This window comes from Platalea leucorodia (genome assembly GCF_965183815.1).
Source record: "Platalea leucorodia genome assembly, chromosome: 26".
NCBI classification, from domain to species: Eukaryota; Metazoa; Chordata; class Aves; order Pelecaniformes; family Threskiornithidae; genus Platalea; species Platalea leucorodia.
This window is the reverse complement of record NC_138848.1, coordinates 2190403-2204531: the sequence shown is the minus strand read 5'-3', so window position 1 is coordinate 2204531 and position 14129 is coordinate 2190403. Positions and strand designations below refer to the sequence as shown.

Below are 14129 nucleotides of genomic sequence, written 5' to 3'. Positions count from 1 at the left end.
GGGCTGGGAGAGAGCTCCAGCATGCGGAGGCAGGCCTCTCGCCTTGGAGGGCTATCAGCCCTTCTTGGGAAGACAAATGCCATCACGCCGACTGTCCCCCCCTTCCTTCTTCTTCCCCCAGCTTCATACGCTGACCATGACGCCATACGGTAGGGAATAGCCCCTTGGCCAGTCTGGGTCAGCCCCCCTGGCTGTGCCCCCTCCCAGCTTCTCGTGCGCCCAGCAGAGCAGGGGAAGCTGAAAATCCTTGACTGGTATCAACACTACTGAGCAACAACTAAAACATCAGGGTGTTCTCAACATTGTTCTCAGCCAAAATCCAAACCACAGCACCGTACCAGCTACTAAGAAGAAAATCAGCTCAATCCCAGCCGAAACCAGGACAGCTTCCCATGGAGGCACCTCTAAGTTGGTGGCAGAATTCAAACTTGTGGGCATAGCTACGGGTGTGCTCACGGAGATGGGCAGGAGCTCACAGGCCCATTGCAGCTCCGTTTGGGAACTGCAGGATGGCAGGGGCTTCATTCCGGGAGCTTCCAGTCACCTGCAGGAGCTCTGCAGATGCAGCTTTGCCTCTGGCACCCTCCGTAGCACAGAATTGCCATGGCCACCCCAGGAACGCCAGGCATGCCGAGCTTACAGCTGTGCCTCGCCTCCTGCTCCGAAAGCTTCCGTTGCTTCACACCGGCGTCGAGCAGGACTGGGGTCCCTCTGGCTGCACATAACGGCCTCCCTGCTGCCAGCGGGGACCGTCACTACGTACGTGGCATCTGCTTCGGTGGCCACTTGTGCCTTCAGCTAGGAAGGCTGTGGCTGTGCCACAAGCGATTGCCTTCCTCCTCACGTTTCTGTCTTCCAGGGCATGGATTTGGACGTCCACCTGGCTGTTTGAACGCTGTAGATTTTCACCGGCACTGGCATGCGCTGCTGTCCTCAGACTAGCTCCTTGCAAACTCCACCATCTTTTCCATCCTTTCAAAAAGGTTGAGATATATTGCAAAGGGACACCTGCACGTACCTGAGAGTAACATAAAGGGCTGGTGGGAAAAATAAAATCAAATAATAGAAACATATCTACTTGTCCATAGCCCCTTCTTCTTCTTCCTCCCGCTTTTTCCTCTCCCCTCTTCTTTCTTCTTTAATTTCTACTCGGCTTCTGTTGCCAGCTACCCTGTGTCTGGTCTCTCTCTGAAGCCCACCCTTGCACTTGGAACAGCATCCCCACCCCACGCTGCTGCCATTGCCCCCAGTACCTGCAGCCCCCACCCCGCTAGGAGCCACCCCCACAAGTACCTCCCGGGGTCCCCCACAAGGGGACACCCCAGGGGCTCCCGTAGGAAAATCTCATGCCCCAGCTATGGCACCAATTCATCTGGAGAGGATGGAACTGGATCAAGTTCCTTAAGTGACAGAGAGAGAGAGATACAGCTAGTTGACACTGTACACTGCACAGCCACGGTTCAGTCAGCATGACTAAGGGACCCCAGCTCATTGCAAGGAGAAGGACGGCCCCCACCCCAAAGAAGAAAGGACACCCCTGGACTACCCAGATCATGCCAGCATCCCAGCCCCTCCGACACCTCTGGGAAACCCTCCCCTTATCTGGCATCAGAGATAGGGAACCGCAGCAAGACCGACTGCAGGGACGCCTGGATCAAGAAAGACGCAGATGGATGACGACGCCACAGAATGAGAGTTGCTTTGCAAAGCAGCAGCTTGTGTGTGTGTTAAGTAGCGATTGGTCAAATGGCGTTGGACCTGAACGCTTGAAAGGTAGAACCACCATGTGTACGGCCGCATTTGGGGTGCCCCTGAGTGGATGGGACAGCTCGTAGGCATGAATGCCAGAATTCCTCTTGTCATGCTATGCTTTGCCTCCCAGCGTATCTCCTCGGTTGGCACGGGCCACTTGCCGAATTTTCCTGACAGCTCCCCCTCAGGGCCACACGGCACCCGCACCGGCACCGCCACAGCTGGGAGCAGCAGTTGCCTCCCTGGGGCAGAGAGGGGGAAGACCAAAACAAACCAAAAGCGCCCCATCCCCACCAGCAGCACAGACATGGTGGCATTGCAGGGCCACCAGTGCCAGCCCCATCCCTTCCCCTTGGGCAGGAAATCCACCTCCCCACAAAAATCAGGTGTGGGATGGGAAATCGTGGGGATGGGAAACCATCACGGGGCTGGGAAAATATCATTGGGATGGGCAACCATGGTGGGGATGGGCAACCAGCTTTCAGGACAGGAAACCATCAGCAGGATGGGCAATCCTTGAGATGGGAAGCTGTTGTGGTAGGAAAAATCAAACCAGCGCAAGGCTGGCTGAAGGAGGTGCTGGCGGAATCGTCACCATGGGGACGGACCCCCCCAGAACACTGTTTCCCAAACAAACCCCACCCTGACCAAGCGCCATGGCAGGTACAGCAGCAGGCTCCCGCTCCTCCTGGTGCTCCTGCCCTCCAGGTAGCCCCCCAGCCAGCTCTGCCCACCCATATCTCACGGCATTGCTCCTCTTCGCTCCCCGCAGCAGAGAGGTTCCCTCTCCGACTGCCGAGGGCATCGGAGGTGCCCAGCGTGAGCTCCACTGTCTGGCAGGGGGTGCCGGGGCCCCTGGGGGCCCCGGGCCAGCTGATGCATCTCCCTGGCGTGGTGCCGCTTCCCCCTGTGGTGTGGCTCCTCCCGATGGCGCGGCTCCCCCATGGGGTGCAGCTCCCTCGCGGGGTGCACCTCCCCACCGTGCCTGCTCCCTGTCCCCCTGCCTATGGCTGGGGACAGCAGGTGCTGACAGGGACGCTGCTGCCCCGCCAGCCCATGGGCCTGGGACCGTGGGCCGTGGTCCAGGGGGAGCCCCTCTACCCCACGGGCTCCTGCCTGCTGCACGGCCCTGCCTGCCCCGGCCCCCCGCCACCCCGCGGCTCAGCACTGGCTGCAGGGCCCCCCTGTGCTCCACACCCTGCCCCACAGTGCCCAGAAGCCGCCAGAGGCCTTCAAGAAGGATGCGTCGGCCATCCAGGACAGCCACCCTGCTGCCAGCCCCCACCAGCCTGCCCTGGCTCCGCTGACTGGCAGAACCACAATGAAGCCCAAAGGTGAGGACCTGTGGGTGGCAGAGCCTGCGGGCAGGTGGCCCGCGCCCAGGAAAGCTTGCATCGCCATGGGCTTGAGTTGGCTTTGTTTGCTTTTTCAGCAGCGGTGACCAACCTGGCGGCCCTGGAGAAGCCCGCGGACCTGTCCGAACAGGGGCCACGCACCTTCGCTGAGGCCTTTCCTCAGCAGCCGGCTGACACCAACGTTAACGAGACGCTCGCCTGCCTCAAAACCGCGCACGGCACGGAGACCGTCCCCGACATCTCTGACAGCCCCAGCTTGACTGCCATGGTCCATCAGCTCCCTGACCTCTCCCAGTATGTGGCAAAGGGCAGCTGCCCCAAGGAGCGAGCAGTGCTGGCGGGGCTGGGGGACGGCGAGGACACCGTCCCCGATGGCCCCGACGGCCCTGACTTGACCACCCCCCTCATCAAGCTCCCTGACCTCTCCGAGTACAGGGCAGGGGGCCTTGGCACCAAGGAGCGAGCAGCGGCGCCCATGCTGGGGGACAGCGAGGCCACCGCCCCCGATGTCCCCAGTGGCCCCAACAGCACCGCCTTCCTCAACCGGCTCCCCAACTTCCCGCAGTACAGGGTGGAGGGCGACTGCCCCGAGGGCCAAGCGGCGGCAGCGATGCTAGGGGACGCCGACCCCTCCTGGGCAGGGCTGCCGACGTCCCCCTCGCTGGACCCCAAGAGGAAGCCCCACCAAGAGGAGGCAGCCCCGCGTGGTTTTGACCTGCTTGCTGCTGCCGCCGGGCGTCACCTCCTGCTGGGTGGTGCCCAGATCGGGCAAGGCGGGCGGCAAGCAGGCCAAGCGCCCTGTGCCGGCTGGCACCCCCAAGATGCAAGACACCTCCCCGTGGGACAACATGCCGCCCAAGAACAAGAAGATGGTGGCGTGCCGGGTGGCAAAACACTCAAAAACCCCGCGGGAGGGGAAGCCGGACAGGGACGGCAAGGCGGCGGGTGGCAGCGGGCAGCAGGTGGGTGGCGGCGGGCACCAAGCGGGCGGCACCAAGCACAGGGCATCTGAGGACACCAATGGGCGTGCCTTGGTGCTCGAGTGACCCAGAAGCCCTGGGGACGCCGGGGGACAAAGCGCCCCGCCCACCCCGCCCGCTGCTGGTCGAGAAGGCGCGCAGCACGCATCCCCGCGCCATGCGACCCCTCGACAGGCTGCTGCGCAAAAAGGTCCAGGCCAAAACACTGCGGGGGCTGAGGATGCCCCGCACCGACCTGAGGGTCCACCTGCTGGCCTCCATCCAAAGCTTCCACCCGCTGGGGCAAAGGGTGAAGGCGGTGGGGCCGGTGCGCCAACCGCCCGAGCCGGAGCCCCAGGCCGGCCCCAGCGTGCCCCCCAGGGTCCCCAGGCCCCTGCCCCTGGCCCCGACACCCAGCGCGGGGCTGGCTGCCTCCAAGCCCCCGGCTGACGGCGAGAAGGAGACGGCACTGGCGGCGGCATCGAGCAGCAAGGCGCGCACCGGGGCTGCCGCCAAACCCAAGCGGCCCAGCTGGCTGCGCCTGTCACCCACGGGGGGCCAAACCCCGCGGGAAGGGCTGCCACAGCAGCTGCACATGCCGCCGCAGCTGCCGCGCCCTCCCGCCAACTCCGCGCTGCCGGCTGACTCCCGCTGGCCCCGGGCTATGCCCACCCCGCTGGAGGAGCAGGAGGAGTCGGTGCCCATCACGCCTGAGCAAGGGCCCGAGCGGGAGCGCCTGAAGAAGCTGGCCCAGGAGGAGCGGGAGCAGGCGGCCCTGCAGATGACACTGGGGCAGCTGCAGTTTTTTTGCAGAGGGAGATCGACATGGAGATAGCCGACGCATATGGTTACCCATAACCCACCGCTCCAGCACCGTCCCCCCTAGCACCCATGCGCAGAGCAGATCCACAGGCAGGGACCTGCACCCACCCGCTCCAGCCCCAGCCCTCTCCCACATCCCCCCATTTCATGCTTAATTCATTAAAAGGGATGGGGTTTAACGCAGCCTCTGCCCACCCCGCGGGTGGCTGAGCTGGGCTGGGGATGGCCACCGAGACCATGGGTAGACGGGGCATCGCTCCGGGTGGCGGGCGCCCGTGGGAGAAACCGCACTGATTCACACCAGCGCCGGGAGGACGGAGGCCTCCATCACCGCCCCGGTACCGGCATCACCAGCACTGCCCCAGCACCAGCATCACTGCCCGTGAGCTGGATCCGGCCCTGGGAAGCAGCCGCAGCCGCCCCAGAGGGACAGGCAGAGACTGGCTGAGCGCAGAAAACGCACCTCGTCCCTGGCCGGCGAGCAGGCACTGCTGGCTGAGGCTGGCGTGCCGAAATCCTGCAGCTGCCGCTGCAGCGGCTGCACGGCTCGCTCGGCCCCCCTCGTCTGGTGCTGCCCAGACCTCATCCAGCAAAAACCCCTGCCCACAGGCCAGCCCAGAGCTGCTCTCACGAGCAATTCGCAAACGGCCCGTGCCGACCGAGGCCAGAGGCTAGGACACAAAGTATAGCAATACAAGGGCCAATATTCTTTCATGCACGTGCCGTGTGCCAGCCCAACTGGGGCAGCCCCAGTGTGCCTTTACACACGGTTCTTGTACCCTTCAATCGTTCAGGCACCAGACGACTTGACTGATCACTCCCACCCACACTACTGATTACCAATCCCAGTCAAACTTTGCAAAGCAGCTCTAGTTTTGCAGCATTCTTGCTGCTTGTCTGCTGAGCCGCGTGTCCCTGGAGTCAGTCTCCCTAGAGTTACTGATCTACTGATGCCGGACGACGCTGGGAGGGTTTCAAAGACTTTCCAACATGGCCACCTGGCAGCCCCATACCCCAGGGGTACAGCTCCCGGCGTGCCCTGGGGTGCTAATTCCTGCTGTCTGACCCTGCTGGGACACTGCCTGCCGCCGCGGCTGGGCCCCGCCCCCCCGCAGGCCCCATGGCCGCCTCCCTGGGGCTGCCTGGGTCCCAGACCCTGGTGGGGCAGGGAGGAGAAGGAGAGAGGGACAGAGTGGTAGAGAGGGGTGGGACAGGGTTGTGGGACGGCCAGAGAGAGGACAGGAGCAGGACAGAGGGACAGAAGACAGACAGAGGGATGAGGAGGACTGGGGGATGGAGCTGGGCAGGGAGTGGAGAAAGGAAAGCCCTGGTGAGGAGCGAGCACAGGGACAGGGAGAAGGGGACGGCGGGGAAGGGGGCCGGGGGCGGCCAGGATCACGGTGATGAGCAGCGGGACAGAAGGACAGAGAGAGCAGAGCAGGGCAGGAGGAAGGACAGAGGGACGGACCAACACAGGCAGGGTGAGGGAACCAGACAGAGGGAAAAGGACGAGAGGGAAAAGGAAGGGGAGAGAGAAAGGGAGAGGCAGGGACGGAGAGCCGGACACAGAGAAGAGAAGCAAAAGATCTGTAAAGCAGTCAGTACTGTAAACTGGCAGCCAACTGCCTCTTCTCTGAAAAGATGTGAAAACTGCTCTTAATGATGACACAAGCAGTTGCACAAGCCAGGGGCCTGCTCCTGCCCTATCACCTGCTCAGCAATCGGTGACAGCAGAAGAAGCGTCGCAAGCCAGCTGACTTCTCATACCTAGAAAGCTAGTCAGGCACCAGGGACCTCACAAGCACCCGCACAGCAGGAGCGTCCTCACTTCCAACACCCTGGGTGTCTCCCATCTCCCCGTGCTCTCCTCTCTCCCAGGTTGGGAGGGGACACAGCTGGGACAGCTGACCCCCGCTGACCCAAGGGCTGTTCCGTACCATATGACACCGTGCTCAGCAATAAAACTGAGGGGGAGAGTGGCAGGGGCTCCCTGCTCAGGTACCGACTGACTATCGGTCGGTTGGTGATGAGCAATTGTTTTCATTTGCATCCCTTGTTTTTCTTGGGCTTTATTTTCCTCTCTCTTTTTTAAAAATATTGTAGGGAAAAGGGGAAAAAAAAATTTCTTTTCAATTATTAAACTGGTTTTATCTCAGCCCACGAGTTTCTTTCTCACTTTTACCCTTCTGATTCTCAACCCCATCCAACCGGGTTTTGTTATTACCATCATGTCAATGACACACTAGATCCTGCCAAACCTACAACCTGCAAAACCAAAAGACCAACTTATGCAAGACACGTTCCAGAAATTACCATCAGCACAGAGAAGCATACGTATCCATCTTGTTCTGTCCTTGCCAGAACTGCTGGCTGACCTGTCATCAGCCTCGGTGACTAACAGCAGGCAAGACGCGCTCATCTGCCTTAGCTCAGATGCAGCTCCTAGGAAGACAGCTATTTCAGAAAGTCATGCCTTGTTATTTTGGGAAAGTGTTTCAAGGAAATGTTTTTAATACTCTAGAATGGTAAGACTAAGCATGGTAATCTCACTCCAAGTTCAAGCTCTGCTACAGATTACCTTTCCCCCCCCCCCCCCCCCCCCCCCCTTTTCCCCAAAAGGGTGGCACTTCTTCCTGAACACAAGATGAGTTACATGGGGTATACAGATAGCCCACGGAAAACTGAGAAATGAGCCTGTGATCACTTCCATCCCCATTCCTTGGCACTCCAGCACTCCTTTCACACTCCTCTCCTCGCCAGCAGTCAGGCCTTATGCAGGCTGTGCCACACGTACAAGACGCCGACTTCGCCAGATATTGCCCAAATCATTTCCTACTTGAGATCTGATGGGCTCAACTACTGCCACAGCCTTTTCTGTCCCTACATGCAGTCTTGCCCCCTTCTGACCCATCCAGAAAGCTCCTCAAAGGATCATCTCACTCACTGCCTTCATTGCAACTAACAGTCTCCTTAACACCCCAAAGTTGTTTCCCTCACTCACACATCGAGTTAATATGGCCTTTCAAGACTTAGCTTCCTCCCTCGTTATTTCCCACCGAGTACCACGACGACAGCTCCTAATTACAGGCCCCGAGAGCAGCTTCCACCGACTGCCGCCTGCTACACACCAACAGGAACGGCACGGTCTTCTCCCATGCCCGTCTCCGTGCTCGGGAGGACCTGCTCACACCCCCCGGCAGCTGGCCTTGGTGCCTGAAAAGCCTTGCTGTGCTGCTCAAGGCCATGAAAACTGTCACGCTACGGCTGTACCCACATCACTGTTCCTCTTTCTGAGTAACACTGCCCATTTCTGTCTATTCCCACCTGCCCACAGCCATCTCTTGTTTTCAATCTTTTTTTTTTAATACCTTCTTTGGACCTCACTACGGTACAGGCTCAGAGTCCATGACTATGGCTGGGAAAGTCTGTAGCAATACAGAATTGTGTAGGGATGAAAAATCCCCAGTAATTCAGCTCATTTCAATTGTTTAAGAGAAGGCTTTTGGCTAGAACACAGTCAAGAAAATTAAAAACCATAGAATCATAGAATATCCTGACTTTGAAGGGACCCACAAGGATCATCGAGTCCAACTCCTGTACCTGCACAGGACAACCCCAAAAACCATACCGTATGGCTGAGGGCGTTGTTCAATTGCTTCTTGAATGTTGTCAGGCTTGGTGCCATGACTACCTCCCAGGGGAGCTTGTTCCAGTGCTCCACTACCCTTTGGGTGAAGAACCTTTTCCTAATGTCCAACCTAACCCTGCCCTGGCATACCTTCCTGCCGTTCCCTCGGGTCCTATCATTGGTCGTCAGGGAGAAGAGATCAGCGCCTGCCTCTCCTCCTTCCCTCGTGAGGAAGCTGTAGACCGCGACGAGGTCTCCCCTCAGTCTCCTCTTCTCCAGGCTGAACAGACCAAGTGACTTCAGCCGCTCCTCATACGGCTTCCCCTCTAAACCCTTTACCATCTTTGCGCCTCTCCTCTGGACGCTCTCTAGGAGCTTTGTATCCTTTTTCTACTGTCGTGCCCCAAACTGCACACAGGACTCAAGGTGAGGCCGCACCAGTGCGGAGCAGAGCGGGACAATCGCCTCCCTCGACCGGCTAGCAATCCAGTGCTTGATGCACCCCAGGACACGGTTGGCCCTCTTGGCTGCCAGCGCACACTGTTGGCTCATCTTCAACTTGCCGTCGACCAGAACCCCCAGATCCCTCTCCGCGGGACTGTTCTCCAGCCTCTCGTTCCCCAGGCTGTAGGTACATCCAGGGTTGTTGCCATGTCCCAGATGCAAAAGCCAGCACTTGCCCTTGTTAAACTTCATATGGTTGGCGATTGCCCAGCTCTCTGATTTGTCCAGATCTCTCTGCAGGGCCTCTCTGCCCTCGAGAGTGTCAACAGCTCCTCCCAGTTTTGTGTCATCGGCAAACTTTGATAACAAACCTTCGAGTCCTCCGTCCAAGTCATTTACGAAGATATTGAAGAGCACTGGCCCCAAGATGGATCCCTGTGGAACCCCGCTAGTGACTGGTTGCCAGCCCCATGTAACCCCATTTACCGTAGCCCTTTGAGCCCGACCCGTCAGCCAACTGCACGCCAACCAGAACTAACCTACACTCCCTCCTTGACTGGCACCTCTTTCTTCATCAGGTCGCTGCATTTCTATAGTTCCTGGGGAGTACATATCAAGATTTTCCTGTTCAAAAGAAACAAGAAACATCAGTCACAAATATGCAGAAAACCTGCCATTCACATACACGGGGCCCGCGCAGGAGCATTATCAAGGCCCTGCACATATGCAAAAGATTAAATTCATGCACCGGGGAGGAGAGAGCAGGAACAGCGCTCCGGCGCCCATGATGAGTAACAAGAATTTCTGCTCTGAACTGGGGCTTAGTAAATGTGCAAGTACACTGCTGATCCGGACACAAAACTAAGCCTGTCACTTCATCCCAGGTGCCACACACACCGTCCGTTCTTCCATCGCCTCCCGCCGGTGAATTGTTTTCCAGGCTCTTCCATCTCATCGCAGCTTAGACACCTGCACTCTGGCTCCGGGCTGACTGGGGGAACTTCTCAGTGCCTTAACTTTGCTTTGGGCTTGGTACGAGCACGAGGCTTCATCCCTCTGGCTTGGGCCCCAGCAGAAGGTGGGCAAGCGGCAGGTTTGCAAGTGGCTTGATGGAACGGAGCTTGGACACCTACCGGAGATTAAAAACCAACCAAAGAAAAAGCCCAGAGAAACTGTGTTAGAGAGGAGCAGAAAGAAACCTCAGGGCTGATCCCTGTTTAACACACAGGGTTTGGAATTTCTGAGACTGGAGCTCCCAACAGACTCGGCTCTTGCAATGGAAACATCCTTTAGCTTTTGAGCCTGACAGAAATATTACAGACTGCCCCCAGCTCTACTTTGCAGCTGCCTGAAGCGTTTGCTTGTCCATGCCCAGTGCTCTTCCATGCTTACAAGGTATGTTTAATCTGCAAAACAGTCAGTACTACAAACTGGTAGCCGCTTCTCTCAAAGATGTGAAAACTGCTGTGAAAGACAACACAGCTACCATGACAAGCCTTCTGCTCTGGGCTAGGTTTTAAAAAGCAAGCTCTTCTGAACCTCTGTTTTCCAGCTGCCACCAACAGCTGCAGAAAGGGTCTGGTTTTGACCAGCTGGATGATCAAGGCTACCTACCAAAATCCAGTACAGGACGTTACACCTCAGGCTTCAGATTTTGAGTCTAACCCAAAGGACTGAATAACCTCCCTCCTGCCATTGGGCTGACGGCAGTATTGCACATCCCCTGGCTTCTCCAGCTCTTCCCCGGCAGCCTCCTCCTGACCACTCTGCTATAGGCTGCTATACGGTCTCAGGGAACCATGTTCCGGATCCACTCTGGCATCTCCCGTCAATGAGGATGCAGAGATGCTCTCCCAGCACACTGGGCTCCTCTCACCTGTTCTGCTCTCTCTGCATTGTCCTTTCCTCATCTCCAGGCACCGGTTTGGACCTTCAGCCAGATCTCCACTGCTTGTAAAATTCCCCTGTCTCAAGGAAATCAGCAAGATGACCACGTCCTCCTGATCCCCGGCTCTCATGGGAACTTTGCTCTGGCAACCGATACAGAAACTGGCAGTGGGATCACAAAACCATCAAGGCTTGCACCGCAGTAGGTGGGATGAGATTTGCTGCTGTTCTGCAGGGAAGCACAGCACAAAGAAAACCTGGTGAGGTCTGAGCATTAACAACTTTATTGGGCTTTACGGGGCTTTTGCTGCCTTCTGCAGACCTCTCGGCTGTTAACATGCCAAACTTCCCAGCCCCCTGGGTACTGAGGTGGCTCGTTTTGGCTTGGACTAGAGTATCGGTTAACACCTGCACTGCTGAACCCTCATAGACCCGAGCGCGCTCCTCACAGCTCCGTACCGCTGTACCCTGGGGGAAGGGAGGCTCAGGGTGAGCAGCGCTGCACAGATATGTGCTGGAAGGCAGCGCAATGGGAATACAGATACGAGACTGGTGGGGGAAAGGTCAAGTATCGACACTGGGAAGCGTGATGCCAGTTCAGTGTCTGCAGCAGGATCCAGGCAGCCACAGAGCTGAGCAGTGACTCTCTCTGGAGACCAGGAGGCAACGGGTACCCTCACTCCCACAACCCGCTCTAGATGGCATCCCACTTCTCGCATCCTTGCCCTCCCTTTCTCCTCCAGCTTTCCAGACAGTGGCAGTCGTCCTCTGAGGGTAAGACAAGAGAAAGCACCCCTTGCTGAACCGCCTCCATTGCCTCCACTGGAACCACCCTGGCTCTGCACGCAAGGACGTACGGCAGTGGCAGCAGTTCACTCCCGTTCTGCTCCCTACAGACCCCCTTGATGACCTGAAGGAAGTCTGCTCCCGGCATCTTCCTCGTGCCCACACCAGCCTCCTTGAAGAAGTCGACTCTCAGCCACTTCTGCCTGCGCAGGAGCTTAGGCAGCATGACAACATCCTGGGGTGCACGAAGAAGGGGGTGCTGCCCTTCCCCCAGGGCCATCGGCTCTCCGGTGGAAAAGGTGACAAAACACCCTGAGAGCACCCTTACCCAGAGTCACCGAGCCAGGAGGTGTGACACCATCGGGGGTAAAGCAGCGCAACTCTCCGGATCTGTTCTGCTCTCTCCAGCCTTCCTTTTCTCCTGAGGGTTTTCGTCAGCAGGGTTTGCTCCCGAGTTCTTGCAGATGCAAACAGAAACCCTTCTGTTACGGCTGAGGAACTAACTCACCCGTGAGCTATTTTTCAGAAAGGGCTACGGTTACTTGTCTGGCATAAGCAATGCCCAAACAGAGTTTCTGATGCCCCTCCTGAGCACGCAGACAAGGGACTGATAAGACTCAGAGTAACTCACATCATTTCAGAACCCACAATAGGCAACTGAATGTGAAAACGAGCACAAAGAAAGGGGTCTTTTCAGAATCACTATCTATTTCTTTTTCATGTCCATATTTTCCTCACCGCAGCGAGGAAACACAGACTCTGCAGCTCCTGCAGTCAAATACGGTTCTGTGGGACAGAGGGGAGAAGAAAGCAGAGAGACCTCAACAGGGAATTTTCAAACCTGTGAACAATCAAGTAGAAACGGTTGCAAAGCGTAGCATCAATTTACAGAAATTTAAACCTGATGGAGCCGAGTAGTAGAAGCGAGCGTTACAGAGAACTACAAGGGAGCACTGCAATCAAAAGGGTGAGCAACGCAGACAGCTCTAACGGCACATTTTCACCTGATTGCCTTAAACAGAACAGGCCTGGGATCCCCACTGCTCACTTCACCCTGGAACAGTCCCATTCCTCATCTGAAAGCTACCGCGTGCTTGGCTGAGGACAGACACAATCCACACAGAACACAATCAGAGCTCAACCCTGAACTTGCCTTGGTGAAGTTTCCTCGGAAAAAATACATTTCAAGAAAAAACCCAAACTGTTACTGCCAGAACCAGGCAGAAAAAAAATCCCTGACAGGTTGACTGGAACTTCCCAGCTGTGGTAAAACCATCCGCCCTCAGTACCCCCATTTCCCAAAAGCCGGCAGCACAGCTTGGGTGGGGGGAAAGGCAGGCATCAGACCCTGGGGCCCAGAGAGGGGCACAAGCATCTGCCAAGGGAGCTGCATCCAGCCAGGAGCGCTCCCCACTGCCTTCTCTGGCAACACAGCCCCGGCGCGTGCTCTCACCTGGAGAAAGAAAAGACTTCCATGTCTTATCCAAGGCTGTCAGCACAGATGGGGCTGTCCATCAGCACGAGACCCACACGAAGGCCCCCGGCCTGTCCCCACCACAGCATGCCTGCTCCAAAGCCTGCAGCCGCCTGGGGAGAGGAGGCCGCTCTGCCTTCCCCTGGCCTGCGGACATCAAACACCGACCCCCAGCTCTCAGGGCTGGGGCTGGCGACCCTCGGGGCAGAGCAGGGACCGCTCTGACCCTGCTGCTGGGGCCCAGGGCTGGGGACTGGGCCATGGCGGGGCCCGTGGGCAGCGAGGCCTCCACGTCCCTCCCCCCAGGCCCGTCCGCACCGGCAGATACCTGTTCCTGCTCCTGTTCCTGTTCCTGTTCCTGCAGCGGCCCCGGCCCCGGCCCCGGCCCCGGCCCCGGCCCCGCTCCCCCCAGGCCCCGGCTGCCCCCGCCCCGGCTCCGCCCCTTTCTCCTCAGGCCGCTCGGCCTCCGCCCCCTCCGGCCCCGCCCCACCCGGCTCTGACTGACCGGCCGCCTCCGGCTCCGCTGATTGGCTCAGCCGTGGCCAATGGCGCGGCTGTTGCCGGGCGGGCTCAGGCAGCCCGGGCCTCTCCTCCCAGCGCCGCCCTGCGCCCGCTGCCCCCGCAGCGCAGCGGCTCCTCAGCCCGCCGGGACACGGGGCCTGCGGAGAGACGGCCTCCAGAAGGGCCATGGCGCCGGGAGCTGCTCTCTCAGCAGCGCAGGGGGGTGTGTGTGCACAGCTCTGCCGTCCCTCGGTCCGCTCGGGGGTCTGGGCCTGCGCAGGGAGGGCAGGGAAGGGAAGGGAAGTGGGGGAAGGGCAGGGAAGGGAAGAGGAAGGAAGGGGAGCTGCCCTGGATTTGCTCTGGATCGACAAGGCTTTCCCAAACTGCGGCTCTGTCTGTGCTCCAGCCCCAGCCCTGGCCAGGAGGAGCTGCGTGGCGGGAGCCGCTGGCGTGGGCCAGGCCGGCAGCTGGCAGGAGACGGGGCTCTGCCCCCGGTCCCAGCGCCCGTGCTGAGCCCAGCA

The 14129-nt window shown here is 58.7% G+C and overlaps 1 long non-coding RNA gene across 4 annotated transcripts; it reads right to left on the bottom strand.

Annotated features, from left to right (window-relative positions):
* Window positions 1-285: 285 nt before the first annotated feature.
* On the bottom strand, window positions 286-12064 carry LOC309600915. 4 transcript variants are annotated; one of them, XR_014230483.1, is made up of 6 exons: window positions 11962-12064; window positions 10837-11076; window positions 9707-10089; window positions 9500-9584; window positions 7202-7330; window positions 286-1037 (listed from the first exon to the last, which is right to left on the bottom strand). It is a non-coding gene; the product is annotated as an uncharacterized lncRNA (long non-coding RNA). The 4 variants fall into 4 exon arrangements; XR_014230484.1 differs by having other exon boundaries at window positions 9858-10089; XR_014230485.1 differs by having other exon boundaries at window positions 286-1018; window positions 9858-10089.
* Between the last annotated feature and the right edge of the window lie 2065 nt (window positions 12065-14129).